We start from the raw sequence: 13,140 nt of genomic DNA, 5'->3' as shown, positions 1-13,140 counted from the left end.
TTCCCGCCGTGCGTACTTTGTGTGCTACCTAGGGGTAGACCCTTGTACTAACTATATTATTATGGCTAGAGGTACAATATTAAGCGACAAAAGAAAAACAGCTGACAGAAAACTATGAATGAACTTACAATTTATGTACATAGTTGCAATCAATTAAATCCGGAGGAAGATTCCTTTACTATTAAAGATTTATTTACCTAACGACACTTTATCGCGATGAACCTCGCCGACCTATAAAGGTTTGAATGCAACCGTAAACCAGTCACTTATTCAATTGAATAGTACCTTATGACCTCATTATCACATACCGATAGCATATCAGTTATAACACCAGCATCTGTTTTGTATTATCTAAAACATGAATTGGGAAGGGACGGTAATCTATATCGGTGAAAATGATATTAAGGTCATATTTTGTTATGAAAAATATGTTTGTGGATTTGGAATAATACAGTTTATGATTATCATTCTGTTATTCAAATGACAATTTATTGTAAAGTCAGACATCACAATGTTACGGTAGACAAAGCAGAATACACAACCATTCAAGAAATGGGAACTCTATCTTTACCGAAGTATTAAATGTATTAAATGTTCGATCCATGGGTTTCCGGTCTGCAAGAGCTTCAATTCAAATTCAAATGTTAGGGCTCATACAGGAGAATTAATTAAACCAATCCGGCCTACTTTTGCATGTCCCCACATTACAAACACTTTTATCACACGTCACAGTCTTGCAATACAAAAACATATTTGAGTTCTTTTAGTTATTTATTGTTTGATCCTTCATCCCGGCTAATTAATTACTGCAGAATATGTTTTAACTGAACACCGTTCACTGTTAAACAATAGTCTCCTTCGGCTTTCCACAGCGACCAATCCTTTGCTGGCCGCATCCAGGTCTCTTCCTTCTCAGACCTTCACCAGATCGTGTTGGTGAAGTGGTGTTGCTATCAAGATAACTTTGTTTACAAGAGTGTTTTCTAAACTTGACCCTCACTGCTTGGGTTTTTATTGTCGGTCAAGCTGTAGATCCTAGCTAGGCAGGATCGAGTAGTGGGAATTGGGAATAGTCCCGTTGTTCTAAACATTCTATGAAAGCCATGTCTCGTCTTGTTTCAGATCTAGTCCACTGCACAAACGAGCCGAACGTGTCAATACCACAGCTGGCGAACCTTTTGGTGGAGCGCACTCAGAACACAAACTGGGTGGTGGTGTATAAAGCACTCATCACCGTACACCATTTATTAGCATATGGCAATGAGGTGAGCACATACTATATTATGAAGTTACACCAGTATTCCACGTACTTCGACATTCCCCTCTGAAACTTGACCCTTACTGGTTGGGTCATGGGAACAGGAGATGGTAATAGTCTCGTACTACTTACTCCTTGTGTCAACCGATTGGTTGACACTCGAACTCTGCCTTCTAAACGAATGGGATCGAGACCTCAATCCTTTAGACCTTTAGAGACCGACAGAACTATCCTTTAGGTGTGCGAAGAATATCCAGATGTCTATCTCGACCAGAGATGTCTTTCTTTACGCACCTCTGTCGCGTTTTCCCTCTGTTACCAGAGTCCCTATCTACTAGAGGTGGGCGCCGATATAAAATTGGCCGGCGGCGGCGCGCCGACTTTTTGACCTCGGCGGCGGCGGCGTCGGCGGCGTGACCTTGTTTGACCTTTGTTCATTAGGTATTTTTTTTAAATCCGGTTTTTTTAGTATCTGTCGTCAATACTATCAGATGATTTGCAGTTGGTTGGAGTTTGAGACACTAGAGCAGTAGTTTACCCTAGTAAATTAGTTCTCTTGATCATAGATAGGTACTTTGATATTTGGATAGCGGGTTTGGCTGAGATCAGGTTCTCGTGTATTTCCTAAGGGCGAGCGTACCAATGTGCCGATAAAAGTACTTTTAACATGTATTTTTGAGCTCTTTCGAGGCACATAGTTAATGTTGGATTAGCTGACTGTCGTTGGAATATTATATTCAGTTCTGTTTTATTTATATTTATGGTCTTTCCATGTCATCCTACGGCCAAGGTTTTTAATGCAGGTTGATTGCAGCAATGTGTCGAGGTCTAGATTGGCCGGAGGATAAGTTTCACGTCTTAAATGATAATATGGTGAGACTTCGGGACTTAATTACATGCGCCACTTGGTCAGCTAAGCAGCTGACTTTGCAACAGTCTTGTCACTTTAAGATCACAGTTACATTTGAGGAATGCCGCAGCTTTCTGGCGTCTGGGCTACTTTACTAGTAGATGTTATAGAGTATCGGACCAAGTACAGAATCCTGGGGTACTCCAGCTCGGCAGCTAAAAAGAGAAGATTTTGTCACCGAGTTTGATTTAAAACTGTCTATCACTGAGATAAGAATCCATCAGCAGGTAGTAGAAGTGTGCTAGGAGGTACTTTTTAATTTCATAGAGTAGTCCTTTATGATAAACCCAGCTGAAGCCGCAGCGAAAGCAGACGTACAGGATTCTTTCTTTTCCAAACATTGTACTGATTATGGTTGGTATGGTTTCTGCCAAAATGTATGGTCGAGTATACTATATTACATGGGTCATACTTAGGCAAGGGAATAAACGAGCAAGAATGACCTTTTCAATAATTTTAACAATACAAATGTCAGATTCATTGAGCGATAAGAGAATTAGTTAGGCGACTTGCCAGCCTTATGGATCATTTCCAAAGTTAAGAGACTTGCGAGGTTCTTCTCACTCAGTGTGGTCATTGTCAAGACCATGGACTTTATAGTGATCAGATAAAATTAATGCAAGTGCTTTACGAGGGTCCATTTTGGCTATTTCTTTAGCTTAGCCATCTCTCTTGGCGTTAGTTCTTTCGTTTTAGCCGAAAGACGTCCTGCGCCGCTCGCAACCAGGCACTTCCTGCGACCTTCCCCAAATCGTCGGTCCACCTAGCGGGAGGCCTGTCCACGCTACGTCTTACGGCTCGTGGTCGCCACTCAAAAACTTTACTGCCCCAGCGGCCATCAGCTCTACGAGATATGTGCCCCGCCCACTGCCACTTGATTTTAGCGATTCTGTGGGCTATGTCAGTCACTTTGTCCTCCTGCGTCTTTCGTCCTCAATTAGCGTAGTAGGAACCAATCTTCTACTTTGAACTTGAGGAGGGTAAGCGGAAACATGGCTGTCAACTCCTCAGATAGTCAAGTACAAAGATGTCCAGAAGCAGCATACGATAAGATGCAAAATGAGCCCTCTCAAATCATAATGGGATGGTTATTAAGGGATAGGGTAGTAAGGGATTATACGTGTCAATGGGTTTAAATAAACCAGCTTGTCATGTAGCAAAAGTCTGAGATTTTTCTTGTCAGTTCGCACTCATCTATTACCGGACCTAATAAGTGGAGAACACTTTGAGGGAGGTACTTTGTTGCCTTCCAGAGGTTGTGGTTTCCATTTGCATTCCGAGACATATTTGCCATTCTCTGTGTGAGTGATTCGCTTAAAGTATAGTCCAATAGTGTGAGTTATCTGCCAGACGAAGGCGGGGATTTTTTTCTACACAGCAAGAGGGACCGGAACCGGCGCCTCTTGCGATCAATTATTCAGTAGACCAAGCAGTAACTTGAATAATGTACTTGATTAACTGTTAATATAGTTAGTATTAAGTTATTTAATCAATTTATTAGTACATCAACGGCATTAAGTTCCCCTTGTGTACCAATTTATATGGCATTAATTAAAGAATAAATATTATAGTTAGTTCTTCTATTATAATATGGTTTACTGATGGGTCAAAAATGGGCCCTAACGTAGGCTTTGGCGTGTATGGAGAGCACACGAAGCTTAGGCTATCTCAAAGCCTGGGTAAATTTGCCTCTATCTTTCAGGCAGAAGTCTACGCCATTATTGAATGTGCGGAAGCTAACCTGCGAAAAAATTATGCCAACCACATAATTTACATTGACTCAGACAGTCAGGCCGCGCTGATAGCCTTAAACTCCAACTTAATCACCTCAAAGTTGGTAGAAAACTGCATGAGTCGATTGAATACCCTAGGAAAACGTAACAGAGTAACGCTGAGATGGGTTCCAGGTTACGCGGGAATCGTGAAACTGGCCAGAGCGGAAGCGGAGGGAACACAATATGGTGGCTTTTGTGGCATTTCCAAAAGTCTCGCTCGAATGACCCTGGAGAACATCTATTTAAACAAATCCTTTAAGGCATGGTCAGACACGCCAGGATTAACTCATTCCAAAGCTCTTATAAAAGCCTATGACCGAAAATGCTCTAAGCAGATCATAGGATTGAGTAGGATCAAAATGCGCATCTTAGTTCGAGCCTTCACTGGACACTGCAGCTTAAACAAACACTTGTCCACTTTGGGAATCCAAATCAAGAACGTGCAGGATGTGCCAAGAGGCAGATGAAACGCCACTACATATTCTCATGGACTGCGGACCTTTGAGCGGAGCGGAGCTTACACCTGGGCAAACACATCCTAAGCCCACAAGATGTAAAACATATCGCCCCCCAAAAGATGCAGGACTCGGAGGCGAACTGTAAGGAAAATAGCGGCGATCACAATAGATCGGTACCGGTCGCAGTGATACTGGGACTTTATTGAACTAGAATAGCCGCTCAACTCAATAAAAAAATAGTTCTTCTGCGTTTGAAACACAAATTAGTACAGTAAAGGAGAGGAATAAATTAAAAATAGTTTGTACAGTATCTGTATCGGCGCGCCGACAGCTAGTCGTCGGCGGCGGCGGCGTGAAAAAATTCGCGGCGGCGGCGGCGCGCCGGCGTGGCGCCCACCTCTACTATCTACTGACTCTGACTACTATACACTTCTCGTTAAAAAGTTTCTCACACATCATCAACCTTCACTTCTTATTGCTGTTCGATTCATTATTGCTAGTAGGTTATAACTGCATTTTTCGTATAGGTCAAAGTAGCTTTGCGCTGCTTTATAGAATTTCATTACATAATGTTTTTATGTGCAAATCTTAAAATAGCAATAGCGGATGCGAAATGTCACACTTCTGACGTAATATAGCGATGATGATGAGAATAAAAAGTAACAGACCAGTATACCGATCCCATAAATTTAATTGAAGAAAATTAAAAAACAAACACTTCTGGAACAATTCTCCAGATTGTTTGTCCCATTAAATCACCAGAATGATTAAGCGTGAATAGAAATTGATGCAAAACAAACAGCGTGTCTGCTCTACGACGTGATGTCTGTATTTTTTATTCTTCTGTCACATGTGAGCTTTGGCTCATGGTTCAGTCAACAGCACACTGCTTTTTATTGCAAAATAACACCATTACAACCACCGTAGATGCCAAATTGTATACCATCTTGGGATGAGTGGGAGAGCGGTATGACGTCAACTTTGGAGAAGCTCCTACCTCTCAACATGATTTCAGAATAATTGCCTCAGGTTAAAGGCGCCCGGTTGGGCATACGTAGGTCCAAAAGTACCTGAGACCTCAATTTATTGTTGGAAATCAGAAATACCTGCTCCTTATGTCCGAATAAGATTTATGCAAGTCCCTGACTCTTATCTGAAGACTGAATTCTTACGCGTATCAAGTACCGAATCTGCTCTTATGTTCCTGATATAACTGCGAATTATTTCCTTAAGGCCCAATGGCCAGTACAACCAATAAAACAGCAAGAAATGCAACTCATATCACAGCCTTATCGCTGGCCGCTAACAATCGCTATGGCGATTAATTTCCCTCCCGTGCGCCGGCGCAGCGACGCGACACGACACAAAATATTGTCGCCATTGCAGCCACTTGTGTCAATAAAGGAACACTATGGCCGCAATTGAAATTGACACGGTAACTCTATGGAAATTATAGATAAGTGTACCTATTTCTCATAGAATGCTACCTAACCTATCTTATGGCTTTGGGATTTCTTAACCCCATTGCTGGCTAGGTCTTTTTTTACTCCCTTGTTTCCCGGCAAAATAATTAGGAAGTTTTAAAAACTTACCCCCCCTATGAACAATAAAGTGATGCACTTGTATCGAAAGGTAATTTAAACTAGTGCTCAACATGCGCGTAACTTTTTAGTAAGAGCCTAAAAATCAGGGTTCGAAAATATCCGATATTTATTATAAATATCAAAATATCGGATATTTATGATATATATCCGATATATATCAACTTTGATATATATCAATTTTGTATGAAAGCCATATTATTATTTTATTGTATTATTCATGAATACTATTGCATATGTGCTACATAAACATGTTTTTAATGTTTTTAAACCTTAAAATCAGACAAATAAAGCAAAAACATAAAATATTCTTTTAAATACGGCAAAAACAACTAAAAAAATTAAAATCTTATGTCAAAAAGTACAAATACAGTAACAAATTTTAAAAGTTGATATATATCATCAAAACCGGCTTGATATATATCGGATATATGTATATCCGATATATATCTTGATATATATCCCTTGATATATATCCTCGAACCCTGCTAAAAATGTTACACGTTTCTTGTTCTTATTTGTACAGATATTGACTCTCAACCAAATATCGTTGAACCTTCTGTACCTGCTTATTCTACTCTATGGATGTATCTTATAATATCGGTTTGTCCTTCGTTTTGAGAATGACTGAGACTTGTTAACAGGATTGTATGAGTAGGGCTTTATTGGTTATGATTACCTGCCTATTGACTGGGCAGCGTAACATGTTATTGTAATTGACAGCTCCTGATTGTCGTGTTAAGTGTAATAAATAGTATTTCTAGAGGTTTTCACTGGGTACAGGTTTTCCGACACATGTGATCGGTATTTTTTCTGGTAAAGAATTTTTTTATTGGTTTTGAACCTTATGTTATCTCACTAAATGTCAAAATATGGTATCTATTCTGCCACCACCAAGTAAAGTCTTGAATTCAAGCTTAAATAGAGAGATAAGGGCCCGTATTATAACATGTCTCTCAAAACCAAATTCAAACTTGAGCTCAGATAAGTTTGGTTGAATTTTATACTTACACTCATATTCACAAACGATGCTTGCTTAAGTGACGCAGCAAATCGAACGCACAGCGTTGAATAGAGCTCTGAGATTGGTTCATGTGTCACCCTGTGCGTTCACGCGCACTGTGAAACCTCATAGTAATGTTTGTGAATACGGGCGTTAATTAATTTTCAATTCTAACCATTAAAAAAGAAAAAAAAATTGTTTTAAGTTTGTGACACTAATGTATTTTTGTTTTTTGCTTTCAGAGATTCACACAATACTTAGCATCCAGTAATTCTACGTTTCAACTAAGTAATTTCTTAGATAAAAGTGGAGTACAAGGTATGTAGTAAACTATGCCCTAATATTTCGTAATTTTTAGTATTAAATAAGCTAGAGACGATATTTTAAATAGAAATTATACTCAAAAAACCAATAATGATTATTACATTTACATATTATCAGTGAGATAAAATAACCTTTTTTTTTATCTATCCAATTATTTCTTTATAATACGTTATCAGTCGATGTTAAAAAGGTGAATCGTTAAAATGAAATTTTGAAATTGATCGTTAATTGCTGTATTTTATCGTATTCGTAGGATATAAAAAAGATGACCCAACTCTAAAGTTTGGCTAAATTATTTGATTTTGATACTAAAAGTTTCCTATAGGAATAAAAATGTATAAGTTTTAATGTTTTCATTAATTAAGAAGGTCATCAATTAAATTGAATTAAAAAAAAATCATAATAAATATAGTAATTTTGTACCATATAATTATAAATTAGAACAAAATAATGTGTCCATCTGAAAACAATTTATAAACCTACTCAATTAGCGCTATATGGTTAGCGCTTTAGTTTAAAACATAGTAGTATGTACAGTCCACAAGATAGGCAAAACAACTGCGCCTAGATTGCGGATATCGGAACAGTGTAGCGGATATTATGAATATGGTGATAATTAACGTCGCGATGAGTGTACATTTATAGAACTTCAAGGAAATGGAGATTAAGTCTTTGGCAGTTATCATTCATTAATAATAATGATTTGCAGGACTAACGATACAATATCTATGTATAGTATTGTCCCCATAGTGTGAGGTACTTAATTCGTGGCCCAGGTAGACCACACAATTTAAAAATCATTTTGAGCAATTAGGTAAGATAACATCTCAGATCATAGAAAGAGAATAGATATGAAGTCGCGCGTAACTACAACGAGAACCAGTGTCCCCACATTTCCCCCACCACAGCTCCCACACACTCATTCAACTGTGTAAAAACAAAGCGACTGAGAGTCTACGACAACATGTGCAACCGGCTTAAAAGTGCTGTGATTGGCCAGAAGGCGTGCCTTATGGCCAATCAATGGCCGCGTGACGTGACGCACACTTTGAAAAAAGCAATTAGAGAGAAGAAAGATAAAATGGGGTCGATAAGATATCGATACTTTAAATCCTGGGGGCAAGCCTCGAAATTGGTTTAAAAATGCTTGTATGAAAACCTTTTTATTATTATACGTTCTTATTATGTTCTTTAACGATTTTTGCATAAAGGAGTCAGTTCCATTTTGTATGGACGAAAAACTCAGAATCAATTATTGGGACTAAATGAAGTTACCTTATATTAATTTACCCCAACCAAAGCTCAATGTCGTTATCGATGGAGTATAGAAGTTATAGACTGACAAAGTTTGTATGAAAAGTCATGGGTCAGGGCCGGATCGTGAATTTGTGGGGCCCTGGGCTGAAACTACTTGGGGGCCTATCTTAGTACTCAACTAATAGCCATGCCAAAAAACTGTTTCTATAATGATATATTATTCTTATACATACAGTGTGAGTCACGATAAAGTGCACATATGTTGACCTAGTTACTTTTATCGACAAAAAAGAGGTCAAAAATTTTTTGAGATTTTTTTTTATTTTTTTTCTGCCAATTACTTACGTTAGGTAACGTAAGGGCCCCGGGGTTACAAGGGGCCCCCAGATCCCGCTAAAAAGTAGGCAATAATTTGAAAAAAAAAATTGTCTGTAAAGTCGGTTTACGGACGATATTTTTACGTGACAACGTCATAAGAAAATATTGATTAAAAATTGCATACTAAATTTTTGAGATTTTTTTTTAATTTTTTTTCTGCCAATTACTTCTTGTAAAGAAAACGTAATAGCTTTTAAACTAAGAGGTATATCCTGATAAAATAAAACCGTAATAATGCTAAATAACAGGCGATACTAAAAAAATACAATAAATGCCCAGAAAATGCCAACAAATAATAAAAAATTATAGACTTTTTGAAAAAAATCTGCTTTTAAATTCGTGTTTTTTTGGTAATTTGAAAAATTTCTCCAAAAAATGCCCCCATAACAGGTGGTTTTTATTACTTTGTATTATTCTCAATCGTATTAATTTTGTAAAACCAAAAATCGGAAGTCTCTATCCCTATCACAACATTTGCTATGATCATTTGAAGAAAGGCCTGCCACCACATTATTATCCGCTACAGGTAGAGACAATTTTAATTTTAACCCTTAATTAGTCGCATGGGGTCAAAGCATTTTCGGATTCAAAAATGAAGCACTTGGCGCGGCCCGATTTTCTCCGTGCCCCCAGTAGCTTCATAAAACACGTCTTAGTTTGTATTTTGATAGCGACTAATTCACGGGAGTGGAAGNTGTGATTTTTTCATGTGTCACCCTGTGCGTACTGTGAGACTTCATAGTAATTTTTGTGCATACGGGCGATAGTCCTAGCTATGACATCAAACGACTCAACACATGTGGTTGACCATTGACCCTCGGGTCGTCGACTCCGCACGACCTCGGCCTGGCTGAGATTCGGCGATGCCGCGGATATTGGAGCAGTTCGCGAGTTTGTTACAAGTTTGCTAATCGAAAAGAACGTGAAGATGTTGGTAGACTTGGTACTTATACCAAACTAGCTGTGCCTGCGACTTCGTTCGCGTGAAAACCCGTTTTTGCATAATTTTTCATTGTTGCTCTGCTCCTATTACTCGTATCGTGATGGTATATAGCCTATAGCCTTCCTCGATAAATGAGCTTTCTAACACTGAAAGATTTTTTCAAATCGGACCAGTAAGTCCTGAGATTAGCGCGTTCAAGTAAACAAACAAACAAACTCTTCAGCTTTATAATATTAGTAAGTATAGATACAATTCCTAGAATTACTTAATAACTTTTGCGTTGCATTATTTTTGACGGGTATTAACCTGTCAGCCCATAAACCTATAGCCAACGATTTTGAAACGTCCAAGTGGTAAAAATAAAAAACATAAAAATAATTTTAAGGTTGTCCAACGTGGCAATAATCGGAACTAATAATTCAGCATTGATAGTAGCGCCCTCCTGACAATGTCATAGCTGGGACGGTATCTATAACTTGGCCATAACCAAGGATATTACCAAAACATAGTGTATCGCGTTAAAACTCATTATCATATTAATTAAATTAACATAAAAATGTAGCTGAGAATTTCTAGGTCATTGGTACAAACAAATCGAAGACTTAAAATATTATGTATGGGGATAATTTTAAATATAAACTAATGTAACTTAACGCAGCTTGTATATGTGCCTTCCATTACTATGAATGGATTGATAACCTTGTTGTTCATATACATTTACCTTATACATAGTAACCAAGTTCCAATAGTTGGTTTGGTGTATGATAAAATAAAAGAAAATAATATTACTTATTGATTATTCTATGTTTTTATTGTGGAAGATTATTGTTTAAAAACCGATTAACATGATTCTATCGACAAACCGTATGTTATAATATTTAAACTGTCAAACAATTTAATTTTTATTTATTATAAATCACAGCACGCGTTAAATAAATATTTAATTTGCTCAAAGTTCAACAACTCATAAATTAATACATAATATTACGTATAAAATAATTTAATTCATACATTATTGAAAACGACGTACTTAAATGTTATTACAGACATTAATTTCATTTGATAAACACTATTTATACATTATACGATAATGATCAATTTAGAGATAAGGTGTTATAAAATTAGTAATAACAATTTATGAATTAGTTTTTATTTGATTTAATTACTGTTTCGATAAAAATACAATCAAATTATGAAATTAAAAATCCATTAAGCCTTTATGACCAAGGATTAGAAAGTTAACGGAAATAAATTGCCCTCAAATAACAGTTTTAAAAAAAATAATATTAACAGGTATCATGAAATCATAGAATCACTAGAATTATCCTGTCTGAAATGTCTCAAGTGAATTTGTATATTATTCCCCATTTCAATATAAGTATGGGGTAAAAGTATCCCCTATTCTTGTTGAAGTTTCATCAACTAGGGCTGCCATAATGACATTGTGCTAGATTGGAGAGACTTTGAATGAGTAGTGTTAAATCCTTGTGTTAAGTGTTGTCTAAAAGGATTTTTTTAACAAGCTTTTATAAGCTGCAGAATGTCTTATTGAAGTCAATCAAATCTAAGTAGTTTCATCCACTTTATGGAGTTCTTTTTTTGGCAATTAAGAGAATTTGTGGTTGTTCTCTGGGTATTTTTGAATTTACTGAAAACAAAAATATTTATGTACCCATAGTAAAAAGTTTTGTTTAGTTTAGAACTGGCCAGTACAGTGTATTTTTTAGCCAAATGACGTCCACTGCTGGACAAAGGCCTCTCCCAAGGTATAATGACCAGGAATATAAAAAATGGCAGCCCTGGCTCCAATGCGTGTGACTCACGACGGCCGGTGGCATTCCCGCGATGCATTTATGCATATTTGCAGACGGTGACGTCACCGGGCGAGTGCATAAATTAGATCAACGGCTCCGGAGCCGGTTTTACTATACCACCCATTATTAAAGTATCAAGAATGTGCGTAACAGTTAACGGTGTTGTGATTCTTGTGAATTTTTATAATGATCAAGTTTCTTGTTATTTTCTCATTCACTAATTATGTAGACTCTCAGAAGCTTGCTGTCGCGTCGCGGAGTAGTTCTTTGAATAAATATAATTGGCCTTATGAAATAGATAACATTTTACTAAAAAAAAGTAATAATTAGTTAGGTATGAAGGTTTATTGAGTATAATCATCTGGCATAAACGCAGTAACACCTATTAGGGATGTGACTATACAGATCCCGAATCATCGTTAATTAGAATTGATTCAAAAAATCTAATGATGCTTATAGTTCGATCCTTATTTACTGAAAACAAAAAACGGTAAAAATATGGACTGATGCATTCATAAGATGCACAATTGCACTGCATGTGTAAATAAGTCATGGAATCTTGGATCTCGTGCATGCCAAAGCATTCTTAACAATTCATGCACTACAATTTCGCATGGAAATGCCATATTATCTCTTCCTTTTAAGAAACCTTAAAAAACGAGACGTTTGAAATCTGTGAAATGTCAACAACCAAAATAACTGAGATAGCCTGCAGAATTGTTAAATTCAAGTGTCAGTGGGTGGGGCACATAGCTCGTAGTGCTGATAGCCGTTGACGCAGAAAAGTTATCTAGTTGCGACCACAGGCCGAAAGACACAGTGTGAGCAGGCCTCCCACTAGGTGGACCGACGATCTCGTGAAGGTCGCGGGAAGCACTTGGATGCGTGCAGCGCAAGATCTTAGAGGGTGGCCTTTGTCCAGAAGTGGATGTCATTTGTTTCAAATGTCAGTGCAAAATAAATCTATGTAGCATTTTCGTTTGTTTTATACTTTCAAAAGATAAACATAAGATGCTTATGCTTACAAAGTGTGCGTAAGCCTCAAGTGCGCTGATAAACGCATCTCTACGGTTGCAATAATCAATGCAACATGCATAACATTAGCCTTGGCTGATATCAAGGCTGATACGTTACCATACCATTACAAAGAAATCTGTATAAAAGCGTAATACCACTCACTGATAATCACGAAATCTCAGATACTATCACAACTACAAACTTGAGATTATAGGATGTAAAGAAGAACAAATTTTACGGAACTCCCCCCTACAAACTTGAAATTTGGCAGGTTCCTTATAAAGGTAGACATCCGCTAAGAACGAATTTTACGAAACCCCCTCTTAGACTCATGTGAATTACACCTTCATACAATTAACTATAGTAAAAATGGCAGCATGTCGTTTTGCAAACACTTAATAT

The 13,140-nt window shown here is 37.3% G+C and overlaps 1 protein-coding gene across 1 annotated transcript in view; it reads left to right on the top strand.

Moving 5' to 3' along the window:
• The first annotated feature begins 1,128 nt into the window (after nucleotides 1–1,128).
• The window catches only part of lap (phosphatidylinositol-binding clathrin assembly protein lap), a 43,749-nt gene continuing 31,737 nt past the window's right edge, over nucleotides 1,129–13,140 (top strand). Inside the window, exons 1-2 of the mRNA XM_028308317.1 lie at nucleotides 1,129–1,265; nucleotides 7,248–7,323. The gene's annotated coding sequence lies outside the window, so the exon portion shown is untranslated. The remainder of the gene's footprint in view (nucleotides 1,266–7,247; nucleotides 7,324–13,140) is intronic.

This window comes from Ostrinia furnacalis, unplaced genomic scaffold (genome assembly GCF_004193835.3).
Source record: "Ostrinia furnacalis isolate ACB-3 unplaced genomic scaffold, ASM419383v2 OfSCF2409, whole genome shotgun sequence".
Lineage (NCBI taxonomy): Eukaryota > Metazoa > Arthropoda > Insecta > Lepidoptera > Crambidae > Ostrinia > Ostrinia furnacalis.
This window is presented reverse-complemented; position numbering and strand designations above follow the sequence as displayed.